The sequence below is a fragment of the Gorilla gorilla genome, chromosome 1 (assembly GCF_029281585.2).
Source record: "Gorilla gorilla gorilla isolate KB3781 chromosome 1, NHGRI_mGorGor1-v2.1_pri, whole genome shotgun sequence".
NCBI classification, from domain to species: domain Eukaryota; kingdom Metazoa; phylum Chordata; class Mammalia; order Primates; family Hominidae; genus Gorilla; species Gorilla gorilla.
In genome coordinates, this window is record NC_073224.2 from 138164694 (window position 1) to 138189402 (window position 24709).

Consider the following 24709-nt stretch of genomic DNA (forward strand, 5'->3'; position numbering starts at 1 on the left):
TTAAAACATAAGTACAGTGCTCACTTGGACAGCACATATACAAAAACCAGAATGATTAGCATGATTCCTGCATAAAGATGACATGCAAATTAGTGGTGTTGTCTATGTACTGTACAATTAAAGATGTTTAAGAGGATACATTTCATGTTATGTATTTTTTACCACATTAAAAAAAACACACAAGGACAGGAAAGTTGAATGTAAAAAAGATTGGCGTATGTTAATCAAGAGAAAGCTGATACAGAGTTAATACCAAATATAATACACTTTAAGGCAAATAACATTACTAGAAATAAGAAATTCACTCCTTATTTATAAGAGGTTGAATTCACTGGGAAGGTATAATAATTCTAAACTTATATGCACCTAATAGCAGTTTCAAATACAGGCAATCTTTGCTATTTGGGGTTTCCATATTTGCAAATTCTCCCACTCACTGAAATTTATTTCTAACCCTGGTCATTTGCAGACATGTACAGAGTAGCAAAACATTTGAGTTGCCCTAAATGCACCTTCCCAGTTGAGGCTGAAGAAAGTGACATTCTGCTTTCTTGTTTCAGCTCTCACACTGTAACCAGGTGTTCTTTTCACGGTCTATGTAGTTCTGTGTCTTTCACATTTGTGCTTTTTCTTGGTGATTTCACAGTTTAAAACGGCCCCCAAGTGTAATGCTGAAATTCTGTCTAGTTTTCATAAGCAGGCTGTAATGTACCTTATAAAGAAAATACTTGTATTAGATAAGCTTTGTTCAAGCATGATTTATAATGCCATTGGCCATAAATTCTGTGTTAATGAATCAACAATGTATGCTAAATAAAGTACCTTTAAATAAAACCACACACACACACACACAAAAACTTATGTGTTGGTCAGTTGATGGAAATATTCTGACCAGAGACTCACAGGAACCTAACCCTGTATTTCCCCTCAGAATAATGGTTCGATATTCACTAATTCAGTACTCACAGCAACTTTATAAAACAGAACTATTAAAAACAATGAGAATGGACTGTATGTAAAGCAAAAACCAACACAAACGTCCACAAGTAGAAACTAATACATCCATTATCAAGAGATTTAATATACATCTTCCAATAACTCATAGGTCACACAGACAAAAATAAATCAGTAGGAACATAGAAAATGTGAAAAACAGAACAAAGGAGGTGTTTGTGTGAAAGAGCATACGAATGAAAAACAGGATCTGGCAGAATGCAAGGATAAATTGATTACTCTTGTTTGAAAGGGCAGAGAAATGATGGCGAGTGATTCAGAGGGCAGGTATCAGGGTTGTCCTAACATTTAACATTTAGAAATAATCTAAGAGGATGATCTGTGAGAAATAAGAAATAAATAAATATTAATTCAGCAGAAATCCAAACTATAGCAGTTGTTACCAAAAAAATGGAAAATAAGAAATAACCATAACATTGTTAGCAAATTATTACTAATTTGCATTATTTCTATAAAATGACAAAAATTTTTTAATGATGAAAATCCAGAACAAACATGTATTGGACATGGGAGATCTGTTTTCTCTTCCTGACAAGATCCTTCATCCCTTTCTCTCACCTTAAAGATTTTACAAAAGAGTTGAGATCCAAGAAGCCGTGTTTTTGAAAAAGACAAGTAGTCGTCTAGCAAGGAAGACTTACTTAGTGGAAAAAATTGAGCTCATGGCTAAATGTATAATATAATTTCCCTTGATATGTAGTCATAAATTGGTTGCCTACTTGATATCTTCAATATGACATAAATAGTTACAATCCTTCCAGCTGAAACAAAACTTAGATCTAAGCAGCTAAAAATTCAGAACTGACATGGGAAACTAAATATGGACATAGTCCAAGATCTTGCAGCTCTGTTAGCTCCCTTTGAAAAGGACATTATCATTTGTTATTCTAGCATTCTGCTCAATATGCTTTCATCTGCAGAAGCTGTTATTTCTTTGCTACAGATCAAATATTCTGATTTGTTTCTCCTTACTTCTTTGCATAGAATAAGTAATTGGCTTATTATGAAGTAGTACCCTGGCTTTGGAAACAAGTTCCCAGAATAATAAAAATCCAGAATTATTTGCCCAGTTTCAGATTTGAGGATCAGAGCCCTGTAGCAATGATATAAGAATCAAAAGCAAGAATACATTTCATCTACATTTGTTCTATTTCCTGCCATTTAGTTTCTAAAATGGAAGCCATTTCTTGCTGGGAAAACAAAGGATCTTTCCATCCTCTAATGGAGAATCATGCAGTCTTAGAGTTGGATATGACTTGAGTAAAGTTCTTCCAACTCATGTGCCACAACACAATGGTGTACTCTGAAAAGGTTAGAGGTGAGTGGAGAGAGCTTTCCAGCCACCAACAGGGAGTGGGATGGGCTGAGCTTCAACCAATTGTGTCTCACCTTAAATGGCCTATCACAATTAATCACACTGTGAGACACAAATATTTCTTTCTTTTGTGCCATGATATGGAAAATGTTGGGAACCACTACCTTGGAGATACATAGTCTAACTTACTCAAAAAGAAATGCTTGCTGCAATCATTCTGGCACAGGGCTGGTTGATTTCTATTTGTATGTTTTCCATGACAGATTCCTCAGTACTTTACGAAACAACAACTCTCTTTGAAAGATCTGTCAGAGAAAAAAGTTTAAAAGATTCCCTCCAGTTCCTTTGAATTGATGAAACTTCTGGCATTTGAAGCCACAGTAGATACAACTTTATGTGATAGCTTTGAACCTCGGAATGCAGATATTAAGTCTTTTTTTAGTTATTGCTTCTCCAGGACATACATCTTCAGTTCTCTCAAATGTTTGTAAAACGAGAAGGCTAGGGAAACTTCCACAATGTAGCCACAACCCCACTTACATGAAAATGTTTATTTTTAAAATACAGGGTCTAGAACTGAATACGCAGATGTGATTGTATCGACCCTTATTAAAATGTGCCTATTGAATCCTCGATTTTTATTTCATCAAAATATAAAGGGATGTTTACTTTCTTTTCTTAACAACTGAATGGTATTTTTTATTTGTATTGAATTTGTGGCCAATGAAAAACCTCAGGATATTTTATATGAACTGCTGTTGAGTCACATCTTCTTCATCCTGTATTTACTCATCTTGTTAAACATAAAAACAGCAATTATCTTTCTTTTCTCCTATGTGAAACTTAAGTATGTTGACTTCTCACATAAAAATAAAATTATAATCAATTTGTAATCAATTAATTTTAATTGTTGATAGCTCTTGCAAACATGACTTCTTTATAGGTTTCCAGTCAAATAATTACAACGTAATTGCAAAGCATGTCATACAAGTCAGACAGGACTGGATCTCAGGATACATCGCTACAGACTTCCCTTCACCCTGGCACCTAACCACCTAAATGTCACTAAAGTACTTCTTATCTGTAACATTTTCCTTATAGTAAAATTAAAAATAAACACAAAATCATGCCTTGTTTATTATTTAAGTAACATTAGCTTATTGTAGCAAATCAATCTAAAAACAGCTCATACACATTTAAATTTTATTTCTTCCTCTAAAAAACAAAGGTGTTCCTGATTGACTGGAAGCTTTCCCTAAAGTAATAATTCAAGGACACAAACTCCTTCGGTCTTATGGTTCTGCCATCTTCAATATGTGGCTTACAGGGTTGTCATGCTCCCTGAAACCAAGATGATAGAAGGTGAAAAAGCCAGTGAAAAAGGCACACCTGCTTCTTTAAAAATCTAGCTGAAAAGTAAAACGTAAAGTAGGCACTTTGGGAGGCTGAGGGGGCGGATCACGAGGTCAGGAGATCGAGACCATTCTGGCTAAACAAGTGAAACCCCGTCTCTACTAAAAATACAAAAAATTAGCGGGGCGTGGTGGTGGGCGCCTGTAGTCCCAGCTACTCAGGAGACCAGGAGGTTGAGGCAGGAGAATGGCGTGAACCTGGGAGGTGGAGCTTGCAGTGAGCCGAGATCGCGCCACTGCACTCCAGCCTGAGCGACAAAGCGAGACTCCGTCTCAAAAAAAAAAAAAAAAAAAAAAAAAAAAAAAAACATAAAGTAGGGGAAAGTATTTGCTGGATTGGAAACCACATCTTAGCAACAGCTCCACATTATGGACATTATAGAAGGAGACACACAATTTTGAAGGGCGCTACTAGTCTTATTTTAAGTAGTCCACCCTTCTGGCCATCTATTTCCCTCACACATAGGACATAGTCAAGCCCTGGCCAAGAGAGATCTTCCAAAATCCCATCAAGAAACTTTTACCAAATCGAAGTTGAGAATGTCCTGGTGAAATACAGCCTTCTTCACCAGGTCCTAATGGCTCCTACACATTAACAGACAAATTAGTTTCTGCTTCCACATCCTCCTCCCTTCCCCCGCTTATCTCTGTCTTTCTCTCAATATATGATAGAGGAAGAGGGATAGGAGGACTATAATTAAAAACTCCCAACTGGAAATGAAAAGGGAAAACAGTAAAACTCTATAGAAATAGCTAACTCCTGCTGGGTAGGCGTTCTCCTATTTGTCAGTAGAGAATATTCACAGATTAGACTATAAACCTGCTGCCTGGTAAAAAAAAAAACTCTCTTGCCCATCGTTGTCTTTTGTCTCTGGTTCGAGCCCTGAGAAGTTTGTCCTTGTACCTTATCTTCTGTGAATATTGAAGAGTGAGCCAGTTTTGGGGACCTATACAACTTCCAGAAACTCTTTCCTGCTGGTGCAAGTTTGAGGACTAGAAAAGAGTTTCATAGTCATAGGCTTTTTCTTAGCCAGTTCATAAGGGTTTTAACGATTAGAATCCCTCAAAATCTTAGTAGATTCTAATTTATTTATTTCCAGTTGTTTCCATGTACAAGTAACTAGGACCAATTTTCTTTCTTGAGTATAATTTTCAAGCCTACCTGAATTCTTTACTTCCTTACTCCCGTGCCTTTCTCTTGAAAGTCAGTGGTGTCTGCCTGGAAGCCAACTAATACTTTATTGTTGATTAAGAAGGCAATACCCGTAGTCTGTTCTTTGTCCCAGGGCTGTTTACCTGAAAAATATTAATAACTTCTTATTGTTCAACGTTGTTTTCAGTTTCATTTCTTGCTGTTTGGAATGTAGAAGCTGACAATTTTTCCAACTCTACAAGCCCTAAAGCTTTCAGAATCGTTCTACACCGTTTCATTTCTGCTTTCAAACTGCCAGTTGTTCTTATACTTTTTGTTTTGTTTTAATAATACATTTCCATGTGCTATAAGAAGCAACTAGTACACAGTCAGGTGTCTGTACTCCTAGAGTTACAGACCTGTAAACAATTGATTAGCTTCCAGGTGATTTGCAGTTTTACCAAATGTTTTGTCACTGCAAAATATAGATTGTCATTTTTCCAGCCTCTAATATGCATTTTCTTGCCCTCTAGTGATTATCAAGCCAATGCCACATATTTTAATTATTTGTTGGAGAAATAACTCTTTTTCAAAGTTCCAATTTTTATATTAATTAAAAGCCAGATGATGAAACAAACAAACCCCCAAATTTTAAGTGGCCCAAACACATTAGAAGTTTATTACTCACTTCTACATAGTCCTAATGCTCCTAATCTGTGGAAGACTCTCCTCCAAATAGTAACTCAGAAAAGTAGGTTGCTTCTACCTATGCCACCACCATCTTCCAAGGTCACCATGTTGATCTGTATTAAGTTAGTGGACGGGAAAGATAAATTCAAGAAGCCACATCTACTTCTTAAAAATTCATTCTAACCATTCTATTTCATGGAGAGCATAAAAATACTTGTATAAAGGGCTTGGTTATTGCTGGTTCTGCAGCCACTGACTGGTGTCCACTAGCCTTCTCTGACTCAACATCAATCAGAAGTGCTAGAGGAAAATAAATTCAAATCTTTGAATTATCTTGGGAAAATATGCATAGGGCATTCATTCCAAATTAGCATATACCCCACAACCCCCATTCTTTACTCTGAAATTTTCATTAGATCAATAACATGCCAAATGAGTAAGAACAAATTATTTGCAAAGAAATTGAAAATTGATGTCTTTATTATGATAAACATAAAATTCAGGAACAACAACAATACTTGGTGGTACTTGGTAGCAGAAATTGGACTAAACAAAATAGAACTGGTAAAAATAAGAAAACAAACAATAACACTGTGAGAACCATGAGACATCATTAATACCAAACCACAATCTGCGAAAAGAGGAGATAAATAAAAGAATTATAGCTGAGTTTGAAATGAGATATTACCACCTACCCACTAGAATGAATAAAATTTTATCCATCTATCCATCAATCTGGCAATGCTAACTGTTAAGATATGGAACAACTGGAACTCTCACTCCCTGCTAGTTGAAGTAAAAGTGGTAAAACCACTTTGGAAAACTTACAGAATCTATTATACAAACTCTGACCACGTGCATTCATATTGTTTAACAAGTCCACTCTAATTATATACTCAACCAAAATGTGTACAGATATGCAGCAACAGATACGTACAGATATTATTAATACATATTAGAATGCTCATAGCGGCATTATCATCAATAGCTAAAACTTGGAAAAAGCCCAATTGTCCATCAACAGGAGAACATTTTTCAGTGTGTTTTCAAACAGTGGGGTACCATATAACAATGATGAGGAGCACACTACTATAATATACCATCACACAGATGAATACCACAGGCATAATATAGAGTGTAAAAAGTCAAAGACAAAAATACAAACTGAATTATTTGATCTCGTAAAGTACATAGAGAGGCAAATCTAATATGCGGTATTAAAGTCAGAATAGTGGTTACCTTTTGCCAGAGCTGGGACAGGGGCTCAGTGCGTAAGTACTGGGAGCACCTATGAGAAAGTTTCCTGAGATGCAAGTAATGAAGTAATGTTTTATATTCTCATTTAGGTGCATATGCTCGTACATTCATTCAGTAAGAATAAGTTTACTATACCATTAAAATTTATGCATTTACATGGAAATGTATCAATGTTTTCATCACTAAATTTTCCTTTTATTATTGCTTTATGGACACCATAATCTGAAAGAATTTGTCTGCTTACAAAACTATATTTATTAATGTTTAGCCCTATCTTTTCTTACACTTATTCAGATTTTAACCCTACATTCCGTATTTGTGATTTCATAATGTTTTTATGATTTAACTTAAGTTAGTTGTAATACTAATAAGTAATAAATAAGTTGACAGACACTTAGCATTTTTCAGTGCTACCAGTAGCTCATTTTTACTGTCACTTAGCATTTGTATCCAAGGTTTATCACACATAGGACATGTTCAGTTCATTACAGTGACCATTTCACGGGGTTCTAGTCACAGTGTTTAATCTCCTAACTTGTTCTAATAATTTCCGTGATATCATCAGAAGCCAATCATTACCTATTACTTTCAAAATGTGTTGCTTTACTTCTAGCCCACAGAAAAGAAAACATATTTTGTTAGCCAGACCACCTAATTAAGGGAATTAAGCAATTTCAAGAAGATTATTAAAATATTAAAAACACCCTAGAATTTTATATCCACATTCATGGACCCTTAAAAATCTAGGAACCAACAGCATATTATTTCTACTGCAGGTTCAGATGAAGTAGCAGGGAGTCTATTTCTTAACTTTTAATAAATTGTTGTTGTTTGACAATTTGAAAGGGCTATTTAAAAAGATCTGCAACAGTAATATTTTAAAGGCTTTATATTTGAATTGAGAATCTAATCTGTCTATTTATTTCTTTTCTCAAATCTTCTCTTTGAAATTCAGTCTCTGCTCTCTATAAACCTTTACTGACTTTGAAAGTGAACAGGATATCTTTCTGGGTTTAAATATTTTTCATGCTATTGCATGAATTTTAACTAAGATTTTTGTTTTTCATTTTGGCTGGCAGATGGTGTTCAATCTACTCTGTCAGGTAATTTGATAGGTCCTGGGTATATAGCAATGATGGAGACACAGCTTTTGTTCTAAAAAAAACTCAGTTATGCAGAGAAAAAATTGTAAGTAAGTAAAATAAACTGAGCTATGCACCGACAGCAATGAGTGCACTGAAAAAAACAAGAATCAATTCAACCTGGCAAATCAAGAAACTTTTAGAAAATAGATACCATCAGGAACTTGAAGTGTCTGTAATAATAACTTATATCTGCATAGTACTTATTATTTTCAAGTACTTCATATGTATTTCATTTTTCTTAAGAAAAAAATCCTATGAGTTTTATATTGTCATTATTCTTATTATACTAAGTAACTTGACAAGGCTATCCAAACATGAAATAGTCACATTAAGGTACAAATCTCAGAAGGGGCAGTAAGGGTTAGAAGGCAGATAGAGGCTTTGTAATCTGAGTAACTTATCTTTGAAACACGACTTTGCCATTTCTGTGTGAGAAAATTATTTGTACTTGTGAGCTTTCTTAATCTCTAACATAATATTATCTTTGCATCAGGATTACTGTGCACTTTATATGAGACAACAAATGTATGTGAAGTGTTTAGCACTGTGTTTAGGAGAATGGGCTTTCAATTAATTGGTGCTTTGTTTTTTGATCCTAAACCAGGGGATGGGATGAGGACATGATAAATCAATGTTTTAGAAATGTAATTAGGTCAGCAATGTGCAGGATGGGTTGAAATATCAAGAAGCACAAGAAATGTAAAAGAGGAGTGTTTTGTAATAGTCTAGCCTTAAGAAGATGAACGTTTGAACTAAAGCAATAGCAGTTGGGATAGACAAGAAGAAAGGATGATGAGAAACATTCAAAGGTAGAATTGCCTTGAAAATTGGTTGACTGTCAGGAGTAGAGAGGAGGGAAAGAATTACCTAACTATAATTTGGGAAACTGGTATATTGTGCTGCCAGGAACTGGGATAGAAATACAAGTTGATGAGATACTTTGAAAGTGGACATTCAATACTGTTTTAGACATATTGATTTAGGGATACATGCAAGAAGAGATGACTGAGCAGGCAGTTGGAGACATAGGTCTGGAGCGCAAGAAAGATTTTAGAGTCAAGTCATAGATGCGAGTTGAAGACATGCTAGAAAATGTGATCAAACAGGGAGAACATATAGGCCAGGTACAATAAATATAAAGACCAAAAACCTGAGGAATAATAACACTTAAGAATCAAGAAATGAGGTGGGGTGAGAGGAATCCAAGAAAGCCCAAATATGACTAGTCAGATATTTAAAAGAAAATAAGGAAAGTGACATGACATAGAAACCGAAAGAAGAGGGATTTAAGAGGGAAGTCAACCAATAAATTACCAAAGAGAAGATTAAAACCATAAGCACTAGTATCAGATCAGCAGTAAAGCTTTGACAGCTTTAGTGGATTGGATGAAAAAAGAATTTATTGACGAAAAAAGAGGTTGGGAATCTACAGAAAATAATGAGCATGAGCAAAGACACAGACAGATACAGGAAATAGTTTAAGTTGTGTTTGGTGAGCATTGAGTTAACAGGACCATGAGTTAACAGGACCATGAGTTAACAGGACAAACTCGGCCTTATCTCGTTTTCCTTCAGAGTAGAGAAAAAGCACCTCCTTTGCGCGGACACAACTCTGAAAGTGTGTAGCTAGATCAGAGCGCACGCTGAGTTTCAGTCTCCTTATCCTTCTGCCTTTGTGCAGTTCACTACTGCACAGCCACTTACAGCAGCCCTAAGTCAACAGTCCTATGGAGTTGAAATGCAGGGTACTGGAAGGGTATCACCAGAGCATAAATATGAAAAGATATCTTATAGATCACAGTGTGCAGAGGCTTGAAAGCTGGTTGAGACTATTGTGTTCCATTCAGGAGACGATGGGGAACCATCCATGTCTGTGAAGTTCACTTAAGGAAGATGAGCCTGGCAGCAAAATGCAGATAGTGGGAGGAGGAAAACACAGGTGGTAGGAAAACTACTAAGAAAATGACTTCAACTGGATATCTAAATGCACAGCCTTGTGTTCCCTTTGATCTGATTTGAGATGTTTTAAATGAAGTCTAGAAAAAAAAACATGAGGTCAGAAAAAGCAGTATTTATCCATGGAGCTTTGATTTCCAAAATGTAAAAAGAATTAGCTCCTCCAGGAGCAAATTAGGCAGATACAGAGAAAGGCAATCTCTGTACACCTTGGCAACACGATTTAGTGCCCTGCTTCCTACCTCTCCAAGGAACTACAGTGCTTTGAAGTACTATTTGTGGCCTTTCCCTAAGGTCTTCCTTATATTTCCTGCTACTAGGAGAAAAGTTGAGTCCTAGAAGGCCAGAATTTTAAAAACCAAAAAGTTCAGTCGAAACAATTCACATGGCGTCACTTGGATTGCCTCTCTTGCTCATTCCTGTAGCTCATAAAATGACTGTTGACCTGTAATTACTTACTGGGTTTAATGAATTAGTTAGCCTTGTTCGATCAATCCAAAAAGGCAAGATAAAGTAGAAAGAAAGAGAAGAGGAATTAGATTAATAGGAAAAAAAGGGAGAGAAAGCCATCTTAGAATAAATTAAAACTTACTGAGTATCTGTTGTGCACTTTTGCTCCTTTTGAACAACATAAGACACATTTTATAATTCTGATAACAACTCTGCTATTGCTATCAGCATTTTGCAGATAAAAAATCTGAAAATTCATAATGTGAACTGCTCCATTATAATAATGGCAACTGGTTGAAAATATGCAAAGTTATTGATAAGAAAACAAGTATTAGCATAATATTTCTACTAAATAACAGTTAAAATGAAATACACTAATGAGTCTGGAGGTATAAATCTCGACATATATGATTGAGTAGAAAAAGTAAGTTTCAAAATAGTATGTACAAAGTGAAAACATATAGGTAATATTTTAATTAAAAAATAAATATTATTGTCATACATTTTCAGCCAAGATGGAATAACAGAGATCAAATTTACCCCTTACCCTCCCTCCTTAAACAATTGAAAAAACAAGCAAACAAAAACAAAAAACAAATGAGGTAAGCCCCATCTTATTGGCCTTGAAAGAGATTTTAAACTATGACAGGGAAGGAACTGAGGGTGAAACCTGGCAGACTCCATGAGGTGAAGAGACAGAGCTGAGATTCCTGGAGAATTAAGACAGCCAGTGTTCAAAGAAAAAGTTAACCAAGGAAGATACAGCTGTACAGAGAAATGCCCCTACTCCTCTGTAGAGGGCCACATTCCACCTTCACATCCCACCCTTATTGGCATTCAGCAGAGTACTGATCAATGCAAGTGTGTGAGAAAATTTTCCAAGGCTAGAAAACACTGTCCAAAATAATTAGAATAAGTAGGGTCCAACATTCACATAGGGCCAAGAAATGTTTGTGTTCTGACCAACCAGACTGCAAAACCTCTGATTTCACAGGACACTGGGTAGAGTGCCCAGGAAGGTAGTGCCTCAATAGCTGAAAATTAATTATAGACAAAACAGTGCTCCTAAGCTATTGACAAATTATTTTTATAATGCACCAGATCCAAAAAGATCAAACCATTTCCAAGTAGTTAAAAACAAACTGTAAAAGATTTATAGAAGTACAAAATTATCCAGCACCAAACAAGGTAAAATTCACAATATCTAGCTTTTAATTAGAGTACCAGGCATGTAAAAAATTTAGGAAAGCATAAACCATAATAAGGAGAATAATGAATTAGGTGAAATTGACCCAGAATTGACACAGACATTAGAATTAGCAAACAAAGACATTGAAACCCTCATGATAATGATATTCCATATGTCCAAAAAGTTAAAAGAAGTTAAAAGAAGACATAGCAGATGTTAAAAAAAAAAAACTCAATTGAGTTTCTAAAAATGCAAATGACCATGCTGGAAATTTAAAGTATATTAGCCAGGATTAGTGGTAGATTAGACATTGTGAAAAAAGATTGGGGAACTTGAAGGTATATAAATATAGACATCCAAAATGAAACATACAGAGAAAAATACATTTTTAAAAATGCATTTTTAAAAATACAAAGAGCATCACAAAGCTATAGAACAATTTCATTCAAAGTCCTCAAAGGAGGGGATTGGAGAACCAAAATAATATTTGAATAAATAATGACCAAAATATTTACGAACTTGATGGAGATGGAATTTTATTTTTTTTGAGACAGAGTCTCAGTATGTCTCTCAAGCTGGGGTGCAGTGGCACAATCTTGGCTCACTGCAACCTCCACCTCCCAGGTTCAAGCGATTCTCCTACCTCAGCCTCCCAAGTAGCTGGAATTACAGGTGCCCACCACCACACCTGGCTAATTTTTGTATTTTTAGTAGAGACGGGATCTCACCATGTTGGCCAAGCTGGTCTCAAACTCCTGACCTCAAATGATCCACCCACCTTAGCCTCCCAAAGTGCTGGGATTACAGGCATGAGCCGCCCTGCCAGGCCTGATGGAAAATGTTCATCCACATATTCAAGAATCTCAATGAACGTCAACACAAGAAACATGAATAAAACAATACCAATGTATAGCTTAATCAAAATTGCTAAAAAGCAGTGATAGAGAGAAAATCATAAAAGCACCAGAGAAAAAGACATGTTATGCAGAAAGAAACAAACCTAGGAATCATATCAGATTTCTTATTGGAAATAATGCAAGTAAGAAGACAGTGGAGCAGTCTATTTTAAGTATTAGGAAAGGGGACACTGTAAATCTAGAATTCTATACCCAGTGAATATGCCTAGCGGAAAATAAAGACAAAGTAAAGTGTTTTTAGACATACAAAAGATGAAAGAACTCATCACCAGCCAACCTGCACTACAAGACATGTTAAAGGAGATACTTCAGGCAAAATAAATAAATAAATAAACACCATTCATGATTTCATATTTCATGAAAAAACAAAAACATATTGATTAAGAATATAAAATCTGGAGACAACTCCATCATTTCCTAACTGTGATTTTCGGCAAGAAACATTTTGGGCTTCAGTTTTCTCATAACTAATTTGGGAATAATGACAGTATCTACCTCAGAGGATCATTGTGAAGACTAAATTGTGTGTGGGGTGTGCATGTGTGTGTGTGTGTGTGTGCCATCAGAATAATGACAACTGACTGGTATAATAAAAGCACTATAAATGTTGGCTATTATTTATGATTACATATATCTGTAATAAAAATATAAAAAGATGAGTGAGAAGAATATACACAGATTTAAAAAAAAAAAAGACTAAGGAAAAGAGAAAAAAACAGCTGGAGGTATATATCCCAATGACTGAGTATGTGATGACTGGAGGAATGGAGCAGTGCTTACCTTCTCCACCTCATGGAAAAAAGAGAAGAATTCTGGCAAGAAAAAGAGAGATGCCCTTTCCATTTCAGCTACTTGCAACAAAGAGACTAAAGAAAGAATCCAATCAATGGATGGATGTGCTTAACGTTTCAATCATTTTGGAAATCCCATCACCAGGGACTACTGGCTAGTGAGGATGAACATTTCTCCTCTTTGGGGTGGCTGGGCATAAAATCAAACTTTGAGCATCATTTAGAAGCTTCTATAGTTTGAATGTGTCCCCCAAATTCACGCATTGGAAGCTTAATCCCTAAAGCCAACAGTGTAGACAGGTTTCTTTAAAAGGTGATTCATTCATGAGGGCTGGGTTTACCTGGGTTTCTAGTAAAAGACTGAATTCATCCCCCTTCCCTCACCCAATCCCCCCACAACATTGTGCATGCTCTCTTGTTTTCTGCCTTCCACCATGGGATGATACATGAGAAAGCCCTCACCAGATCTGGGTTTCTCAACCTTAGACTTTCCAGCCTCCGGAACTGTAAGAAATAAACCTCTTTTCTTTATAAATTCCTCAACCCCAGGTATTTGGTATAGTAGCACAAAATGGAGCAAGAGAGAAGCTTAAACTCAAACTACAGTGAGGTAGAAAGTTCCTAATTCTCAAGCAAATGAGTGAGCTTCAGAGTCCCAAGATTCCTTTGAAATTGTATACAAAGAAACAATATATAGAATTATGGGAGGTGTGTGTGTGTGTGTGTGTGTGTGTGTATTTAGCGAGAGATTGCATAGTCTTCCTCAGAGTGGCAAAGTGAAGACCTTAACCCCCAAAACAATACAAATGATTGAGCCAAGAGAAAGCTGATTCAAACCAGGAACCGCATTAGTTAGCTTGTTGGATTCTAAAAACTAAGTCTATGCTTTAAAGGCTCATAGGATTTTTTATTACATACATTAAGCCAACTAAAATGCATTGAAAATTGAAGTAGACATGGGAATGTAATTTATTAATTATGAGAAACATAATTGCTATAAGACCTGAATTTTAGAGAATGTATCTAAAGCATTCTTTCTCTTACAATCCAACTTTTAAAAAAGGTTGTGATAATCCTAAATTTACATGGTCTAAATTAGTACTAAAAGTATTTAGACAGTCTTATTAAAAATACCCAAATAAGATAGTCTGGGAGTCTTTGCCACTTTCTGGATAAGCCTGGCAATGGGAACAGAATTTGTGAAATATTTTTACCACAGGGACACTCTCTTTTAGCTAAGCATAACTGGATTCTTCCTGTCTGTTTTTTTTTTTTTAATGCTGCCAGACTGTCTTCTATCACTACCTTTTTTTCTTTATACCTGCTAATAATATTGTTTATGCTACTGCTGTAAGTTGCCAATATAGTTTGGGAAGGAAAAAGAAAACAACTTGTGGTTTTATAATACAACTTTAAAAGTACAGCACTATTCCTTTTACTCAAGGTCTAAGGGAATTATTTTGTAAATTTAAGCACCAATCCTAACAATAACTTTATTAGCAAAAGAAAAATTTTCCCAATGGTTACCACTGAGTGTTTCAATTGTGCATAATACTTATTGATTGAGTCCTCCACAGTCTGATCCATTTGAGGTCCCACCTTCCTCCCTTCATGTTAACCTCTTACACCACCACCACCACCCTCTGCCATGGGGAAAGAGAAACTAGGGGTGCAACACACGCATGCACACACACATTTAATAGGTTCAAGCTTATGGTCTGTGAGGTTAAGATTGTGATTGCCTTACTAATTACCCCTGGGACTATATACCTACAAAATACAAGCAGCAAATTTTAACACTAATTCACGTTGATCTTAAGAAAAAAAAATTCTAATCTACATGAAATATGAATGTTGTTCAGTGTGAAGATGCCAATTTCTACTGCAATGATAATTTGAACATACTAATGATGATAAATCTCTTTTAAGAAACAAAAACCTTAACTGTTGAAAACCATTCAATGAGCTGTTTCTCTAGATGTGCTTATTAAAAGAAGATTCTGGATATTTTTCTACCAAAAAAATTATTTAAAAGACTCTTTAAATATTAAATATTTCTTACAGATGCTCATTAAGTGCAGAGTGGTAGAACCATTTTAGTTGTTTTTTACTGTTTCTCTCTCCCTCTACTGGGATGGCAAAGATGTATGAATAGGACTTCTGAGACATTTCTTAATTGTTTTGGGAGAAATGAATTAGAAGCAGGAGGAAGGTAGTAAAGTATTAACCCAATCATAGTACTGCCATGCCTTTAAACTCTGTACTAGTACAATTATGGCTTATCTAGTACTCATCTCAGAGGGGTCAGAAACTCTTCCAATAACAAAAGTGACTCCAAGACAGGCATAGTGTCCATAATGTTTACATTGCATTAAAATGAAAAATACTGAACTTGAAGAAAACGAGAGCTAGAAAAAAAAGACACAAAACAAGTAACTATCACAGCCTACCCAAAGAGAGAGAAACAGAGAGAGACAGAGACAGAGAGAAAGACAGAGACAGAGAGAAAGACAAAGAGACAAAGAGAGATATATTTAATATACGCCTAAGATTTTCAAATGCAGTGAATTATAACATAAGTTAAAATGAAAACTTGGTTTGGAGGATAAAAATAGGGATAAATAGCTCAGATAATCCCCCTGTCTACACTCACCAACATCCCACCATCTGCATCATCATCCCTTTATTAAGATAAAAATGCTTCCAGTTGTTTAGGGTAGTGATATGGTTTGGCTGTGTCCTCACCCAAATCCCATCTTGAATTCCCACATGTTGTGGGAGGGACTGGGTGGGCAATAGCTGAATTATGGGGGCAGTTTCTCCCATAGTGTCCTCTTGGGAGTGAATAAGTCTCACAAGATCTGATGGTTTGAATAAGGGGAAACCCGTTTCACTTGGCTCTCATTCTCTCTCTTGACACGACCATGGAAGAAGTGCCTTTGGGTTTCTACCATGATTGTGAGGCCTCCCTAGCCACATAGAACTGTAAGTGCATTAAACTTCTTCCTTTTGTAGATTGCTTAGTCTTGGGTATGTCTTTATCAGCAGTGTGAAAATGGACTAATACAGGTAGACAGCAAAACATGGAATTAAACTTTACTGCAGATCTGTAACTAACTGGTGATAGTTAATCAAACATATATCTATTGAGCATTTTCTGTAGGTGAGGACTCTCCTGGGAGCCAAACCTGTACAGTCAGCATCCCTGTTCTAGGAAAAGTTACAGTGTATTTACTTAACAAATATTTGTGAATGCCCTCATCATGGCAGCATATACAAGGTGCTTAGAGACATAATGGCAACAAGATAGACATTGCCTCTGATCCCATGGAGACTACATTCTGATCCAGAAGATAGGCACTAAGCAATTTATTACACAATTATTCATTACAACTCTGATGAGACTTAACAGCATGCATACTGACTGCCATGACCTAATTCAGAGAATCAAAGCTTTTGTTCTTAATCATAATCTAAGCTTTAGAGCTACCCTGTCCTCAAACAAGTTCAAATCCAAGCTCCACTTCCAGCTTTGGAATCTCGAACAAGTCACTTAATTTTAATAACGTATCTGTGCCTCAGTTTTTTAACTGGCAAAATAAAAATAATAAAACTCTTTATGTAGGTTTATGGTAAGATTTAAATAGGCTAATGTATTTAAAGTGCTTAGGACAGTGAGTGGCACAAAATGAAGCTCAGAAAAATGCTAGCTGTAATTGCATTTATTAAAAGATATGGAGAAAGAAAGATAAGAAAAGTAAGAAGAGGGAAGAGCATGTGCAAAGGTCCTGAGAAAGGAAACAGTACATTTGAGGAAACTGAAAAGAAAAATAATGAAAGATTGGCCTGGAGAGGTAGGCAGCGCCCACATCTAAAAAGGCCTTGCAAGCCCTGAAGGGTTTTAGACATTAATGCAATTGGATGTTATTAAGAGTTTTAACTGTGAAAATTACATGGTTATATTTTTACTTTAAGTAAAACAATTTCCAGTGCAGATAATGTAGAATAGAAGCAAAAATGGAAGAAGGAATTTAAGGGGCTATATCTGCCATATCAGTAAAAGGCAATGGTGGCTTAACTTGGGAGGCACCAGTGGAGATGAAGAGATATTTAGAATGAAGGTGCAGCTTAAGATTGAATACATATCAATCTACATTAACTACTGTGCTAATTAAGGTTTCAAATTTCTATAACTGGGTGGATGATGGTGCTATCCACTAAAATAAGAAAGATGAGAAGGGGAGATTTGAAGAAAAATAAATGAATTCAACATTTAGGCATGTATATGATTTATCTAGGACTGCCATAACAAACTACCACAGAATGAATGGTTAAAACAACAGAAATTAATTTTCCCACAGTTCTGGAGACTAAGGGGTGAAGATCAAAGTGCCAGCAGATTTAGTTTCTTCTCAGGTATCTCTCCTTGGCTTGCCAGATGGCCCCCTTTTTCACTGTGTCCTCACACGAACACCCCTCAGTCTATGTGTCTATGTTCCTTATCTCTTCTTCTATAGGATGTCAGTCACATAGGATCAGGGCCAACTCTGATGATCCCATTTTAACTTAGTTACTTCTTTAAAGAACCTGTCTCCAAATACAGGCGCTTTCTGAGATCTTAGGTGTTAGGACTTCAACTTATGAAATTGGGGGGAATCAATTCAGTCTGTAACATCATGCTTTTTTGGGGAAGGACTGTGAGAAAATGCATGAATATATTATATAAACAGGATATATAGATCTAGAGTTCAAAGGAAAGATCTTGGACAGAATTATAAATTAATGTTATTTGAGTTTTACTTGTAAAGAAAGTCAGAGTTTGGATGATATCACCAGATAGATAGATAGACAGATAGATAGATAGATAGATAGATAGATAGATAGATAGATAGATAGATAGATAGATAGATAATGTAAGAGAAGTTAGCACTGAGTGTTCAAAGATGAGAAGGAGGGGAGGGGGAGAAGAAGAGATGGTAGGGGATAAGGGGAGGAGATATTTTACAAATAGAAAAAGAACCTTTAAAGAAGACTAAGAAGCAGTGGCCACAAACACGAGAGGAACAGAAGAGAGTCTTTCCAAAAAGCAGGGGGACCAGATATGCTAAATACAATGCAGATGGCAAATATTATAAATCCAATAGGAGATACTGATATGTAAAGAAGAAAACAGTAATACAATGCAGTGCTATAAAATAAATAAAAACAGAGTGATATAGGAGCATGAAAGGCCTATGTTTATTCATTTAATACATATTTGTGGAGTAACACTGTAATTCGTATTGGCAGCATAACGTTTAAAAAGCAGAAAAAGTACATAAGTACATGCTCTATTGGTCTTTATTAGTCTAATCAGATTTAAAGTCAAATGATGAGCCAGTTAAAACAGAGCATAAGTTCTATGGTAGGTGAGTGGTTCTGAAGAATTGCAATGCTATTTTATTTTATTATTTTTACAAAAAGAAGGGATAGAGGGTGGAAGCAGAGACTATTCATACCTAATAAAGGCAGCAACTACTCCTTAAAGCACTCAGTTGTGAAAGGGCCCAGTGCTCTGGGGAACAGAGAGATATTCAATGTGGGGAGAGCTGTAACAGCAAGAGCAAAGAAATGTGCATATAAACACATGTGTTGTGTGAAGTTATATTATGAAGGAATTTCCATGCAAACTAAGAAATTTGAATTTGGATTTTTTTATATGAAATGGATGTAACAGAGGTGTTTAAACAAGAGTAAAATAGTTATTTTTCTTTTATAGAAACATCATTTACAGTAAGTTAGAGGATGGGCTGCAGTAAACAGAAATTGGTGACAGACATACTTTATCAGGATTCTGTCATAGTGGTCCAAAGGAGAGTTTATGAAAACTGTATTGAATTGGAGGTGAAAGGGATATGGAAGAAAGGACTAACTGGAGCAACATTTCTAGATATAATTGTCACATTCATTTCCAGTAAGAGTGAGAAGGGACAAAAGGGAAGGTCAAGAAAGAGGAGGCAATCAAACAATAAACAAGGTAAATGATGATGCTATTATTGAAAGACACAGTAGAATGAAACAATCTGGATGTTCAAGAATGAAACTGGAGTTGGAGGATATTTTGCAACAGTAGTCATGCTTCTTTTAATCTCATACTCATTTCTTCTTGCAATCAGGATGCAGTAAGGGCATCTACACTACTTCACTCAGAGTTGCATTGTTAGAGCAAAAATGCAAAGAGAATAAAAGAGAATTGGTTTTTGTTTCAAAACAGAACTTTGCATTGTATGGTACAAAGGTTTTTAATGGAAAAAAATGTTAAACTGTGAAATTCTAAGTTTTGATGATTAAAAGCCAGATCTCTAAATAACGAGGGGCATAAAGTTTAAGCCTTAAATAATAAGCACAGAAAAATCTGAGCTTGGTCAGAGCTAATTTTTTCCTACCTACCAGAAAAAAAGATAAAATTGTCTTGAACTGGTGAAGACAAAAAGTCAGAGAAGAATCTTTTATACACCTATATGGGACTCTGAGTGGTAGACCCCCAAATCTAAGTAAAATTTTTTGGTAGGAGAAATGTATTAAAGACAATAAATTACACAACTGGAAACTCAAGAACAGTATAGACCTAGAGACCACTGCAAGTTTGGTTTAGCATTAGCAGAATACTAAAGGCATCAGAATTAAGTTAAATTAAAGGCAAGCAGAATTAAAGGCATCAATCTCCCAGTCCCCAGGGTGGCATGAAAGAGAATATTTTCATGTCTACACTGGGAGTCTCAGAAGCAAATGACTGAGGGCCAGGAGAGCTGCGTCATGTTACAAATGAGTGGAGAGTAAATTGTCTAAGTGAATGCCGAAGACTAGATAGAAATATAGCTATCTCAGATCACTAGGACATGCTCTGATGAAAAGGAACCAACATTTATGAGGCTGCAAGACAGGCACCAGCAAGAATAGCCATAGACTAGGGAGAGCCCCATATTTTTCTCCCTCTCACCATACCCATTTATGCCCCTGGAACTTAAAGGCAACCTCAGAGATAAGTGGCTGAGGGATAAACTGTGAATCAACTGACACTAATCTGAAAGTTTCTGCTACTAGACAGTAAGTTTGATTATAGAAAAAAGGATACATTTTTGCTTGTAGAAGTTCAGTAAGTAATGGAAATGTAGATCTAGAACTAAGAAGAAAAATCTGGGCCAGAGAATCCAGTTTGGAATTTATCAACACAGTGATGATAAACTGAAGCCATAGGAGTGGATGAGATAAAGTGATGAAGGAGGACAGAACCCTCAGTGTTGTAGCATTCAGGGGCAAGCAGAAGAGAAGGAGATAAGAATAGAAGAAAAAAGATGTTGTCAGAGATGAGAACCAGAAAAGAATACTGATAAGGAGAGATGCCAAGAAGTTCAAGGTCACCAGCATCTAAAAGTTGCAATATCATGTACAATACACCCTGGATATGCATAGACTATAATTGATCTGATCAAAAGAGTTTCATGGAAATGGTGGGAACAGGAGCCAGGTTCAACAGATTCAGAAGAGAATGGGGAATCTGACAAAATGAATACAGGAGGTGCAGGTGGTATTTTTAGGAAAAGAGTGCAGGAAGGAAGGAGGGAGATAGGGAAGAACTTTGAAGGTGGTGCTTAGTTTGAATGAATGGTTTGGGTTTGGGTTTTAATTAGACCTTTATTTTCATTGTGAAGATTTGCTTTCTTTGGCTTTATGGATGTAGAAAGTATATTGTCAATGGAAAGGGAGAGAAAACAGGTGGAAGAGTTGATTGATTATAAGAGCAGTTGTGAGAATATTGGATAGTGCAAAGTGAAAGACGTGGCCTCGGAATGGAGCAATGTAAAGGAACAAATGAAATAAGTTGAAATGATAACTGTAATGCATACATTTTTGGAGAGAGAGTAGTAAATTAAATAAATTCCACGTATATTTTTCCTAGGAAGAGGGTGATAAATTGTCAACTAGGTTTGAGGAGGAGGAAAGGAGAAAGGCCCAGGAACATCCTGGTACAACTGGGAATGAATAAAGAACTACTGAGTAGTTCTGAGGGCCCAGATGAAAGTAAAACCCTAAAACCTTAGTGCCACCAATCAACACAGTATTTTCTGCAGCAAAATTTATTGAGCACTACAAGTACAAAAGTAACTTAGACACAGTTCCTTATGTTCGGGTTGCTCTGATGCAGGAAACAATGGATAAATAAACAACTGCAGTTCGATATGATGAATCCTTTAGAAGAGTGGTAAAACAAGGTGCTGTATATGAACAACTAACTTTGACAAGGCTTCATAGAGGACATGACATTTTATTTAGGATTTGAAGGAGAATGTTTTTTAAGGGGATGGGATGGGAAGATTTCTAATTATAGATCCAGCATATAGAAATCATGGAATTATAAAAGGAGTTGCCAGTTTTAGGATATGGCACAAATTTTATGTGGTTCTGTGATGGGGTAAGAAGGAGGAAATTTGGAGATGATTCTAGAAAAAAACTAGAAGTTACAATAAATTATTTCTCTTGTTTCTTATAGTTTTTCAACAACCGTTTTATAATTTTAATTCTGCAAAAGTCATAGGAAAGGAGAACTCACTGCAATCATGAAATAAAATAGTTTTTAGTCCAATTGTAGAACACATTCAAAGAAAAGGCAGAAAAACAGTCTACCATTATGTTGCATATAGCCAATTAACCCTTCAGGATTACATATCAATAGATAGATAAAAATAAATGCTAGATAACTAATACAAATAAACAAATAGAGATATTGATAGATATATTCTCTAAAACTTCTTTCATTGTTTCAATTTCTTCTTTGGAAATCATAATTAAGACTGCATTGTAGAGTAATGAGTTGAAAATAAAATATTTTGTTTGGCTACAAAAGGGAAAATATTTATGCTGCCCCAGAAGAGACTCATTTGCAGTCAGTGGCACACCAGATGGCAGCAAGTGGTATGTGCAACAATCTGTTATGCCTACAATGTCTACAGTGCTCCTTCCATAGTGCATTATTGAAGTGATAAAATGAAAAGGAACTCTCTGAGAACACTATGCTCATAAAGAATGCAGTGGATGGACTCTAGTGTTATAGATCTAGAGGTAAAATACTCAAGGAAAGTGATCTCTGAACCACCTTTGTTAATATATCAGGGCCTAAGAGTCTTCACACTCTGGGAATTGGGGTGTAGTTCTAATCTCAACAACCTCTTCAACATCAGCTAGTTTTATTTTATTTCATTCAGAAAAAACAAATTGGCACCTCTACATAAATTTTTTCATTCAGAAAAAGTAAATTGTTTGTATTTCTTCTTAATTCAGAAATGTGAATAAATTTCCTAAATCACTATTCAGATTTACAAAAATGAAACTATCTAATCTCAGATCCCCTCATGTTCCTCATTTTTGAAATTCTCACAGTAGATATTTTCCATGGTAAATGCGGAATTTATTTTAACAATCCGTTAGTTACTGTTACTGTGTTAAAAAAAAATCCCTTCAAAATTTAGCAGCTTAAACAACCATTTTATTTAACTTAAAAGGATTCTGTAAGTCCAAACTTTCAGAAGTATACAATGTGACTGGCTCTTCTTGGCTTCACAATATCTGGCACATAGGCCGAGAAGAATTGAATGACTAGATCTCTTGGTAGAGAACTTGGGCAGAGTGATTTCAGTTACTTATCTGACGCTTGGTTTGGGGCTGTTGATGGGAGTACCTACACACAGCCTCTCCTTTTGTCCTGGACTTCCTAACAACATGGCAGTTTCAGCGTACTCAGACTTCTTCCATGTGTGCATGGTTTTTTTTTTTATGACCGGGCCTCATAAGTCACCCAGCATAACTTCCATTAATTTCTATTAGCTACAAATGAGTCACTAAGGCCAGCCCAGCTTCTCCATAAGAAAATGTCAAAGAATGTGTAGAAACGTTTTAAACCATTATAAACAGCAACTAAATCATTAAGTTCATAATTTAAAACAGACTCTTCAAAGTAAAAAAAAATACATATACCCACTGTACAAAGAACCCTTTCAAACTTTTTGAAGGCAATATGGGCATCGTATGTTAAATTCTTATTTGTTCTGAATGAATAGGTAGGTAGCAGTGTTCTGAATTTACCTGAGTCTCAATTAAACATTCTTAGAAAATTCAAGTCTAAAAAACGTACTTAGCACTACATATAAAATATCTCATGTATCTAATGAAAAAAAATTTAATACAATGTCCATAATGTCATTTAGTCTCATTTACATAAAAGGTCAGGTTAGGAATTCCTTTAAGAATTTAGAGTCAGGTGACAGTTTCTATGCCTTTTAGAATTGACTTCCTCCTTTTGACAAGGGTTGTATAACTGTTTTGCATTGACAACATGGAGGTTCACAGTCAAATTTTACTCTCCAACACAAGATTTATGCTAATGCATAGAATTTAGCATATGAAATGCCTTCATTTTACCCTTTACTAGTTTCCCCGACTTCCACCTATTCTTATTTTATTAACCTTCAGGTGTATGTCCTATTATTGTACAACAACGCAAATCCTTTTAGAAAACAAATAGAGTGCACTAAAATTAAAATAAATACTTATCATTAAAGTTATTCTGAATGTAATCTTTGATAATTCCAAAGATTTTAACAGTTTATAATATTTTGATGAATGTACTATGAACATCTATTTTCTTTTAAAGTAAATTAAAAAGTTGGAAGAAGCTGGGCTATCTCTACACTAACTTCATAACATTACTTGAATGTTATGTTTTTTCATAAAAAGGAGGCTAGAAGCCTGAGTTCTGGTCACTCCTCTCCTCCACCATTCCTCAGACAAAAAAACCAGTCAATTTCCTTCTCTGGACATTAATTACCTCATTTGGGGAGGTAGACATTAGAGTAGAAATTAGGTATTTTTGACCTTTTAAATCTTTTGGATTTCAGATAAATGAAATTTGAATATGATGGGGCCAAAAGAGGGATTGATTTACCATGAGTAGGAATTTTTTACCCTTATTGTCAGACCCCACCCACAAATTTATAGTTTAAGGAAAGAAAATAGGGTTAGTCTTGCTAAATGATGAAGAACTAGCATGTTTAAACATATACTTTGAGCATTATAATGTTTTAGAATCCAGGTTATTAGTGTTTAGTAAAAAATATAAGATTTATAATTATTTATCACTTGGGGTTGTTTTACAATAAACATATCAAAAGTCCTCATATGCTTGCTTTGTATATAATTGAGATTTAAAACCTCAAAGTGAATTTTAAAATGTTTAGTATTTTAAAATAGATGTTGGATTTCCCTTAATCAATATCAGACTAAGTTAACTGATGTATTTTCATAAGTGTATGATCCTTCAGCAATATGAAACGTGTAGTTTTTTATTGATGTGTTTTTTTATTATAGATATATGAATATAATCCCATCTTTGTTCTCTTGGACATATG

The 24709-nt window shown here is 35.4% G+C and overlaps 1 long non-coding RNA gene across 2 annotated transcripts in view; it reads right to left on the reverse strand.

Annotated features, from left to right (window-relative positions):
• LOC129529458 (uncharacterized) overlaps positions 1 to 24709 on the reverse strand; it is a 146856-nt gene that overhangs the window by 44695 nt on the left and 77452 nt on the right. Inside the window, exons 1-2 of one of the 2 annotated variants that reach the window (XR_010133673.1) lie at positions 5562 to 5669; positions 4904 to 5037 (exon numbers count right to left, since the gene is read on the reverse strand). The exons of the other annotated variant lie outside the window; for it this stretch is intronic. This is a non-coding gene — a long non-coding RNA (uncharacterized lncRNA). Of the gene's footprint in view, positions 1 to 4903; positions 5038 to 5561; positions 5670 to 24709 lie in introns of those variants that run through there. 2 annotated transcript variants of the gene reach the window in all.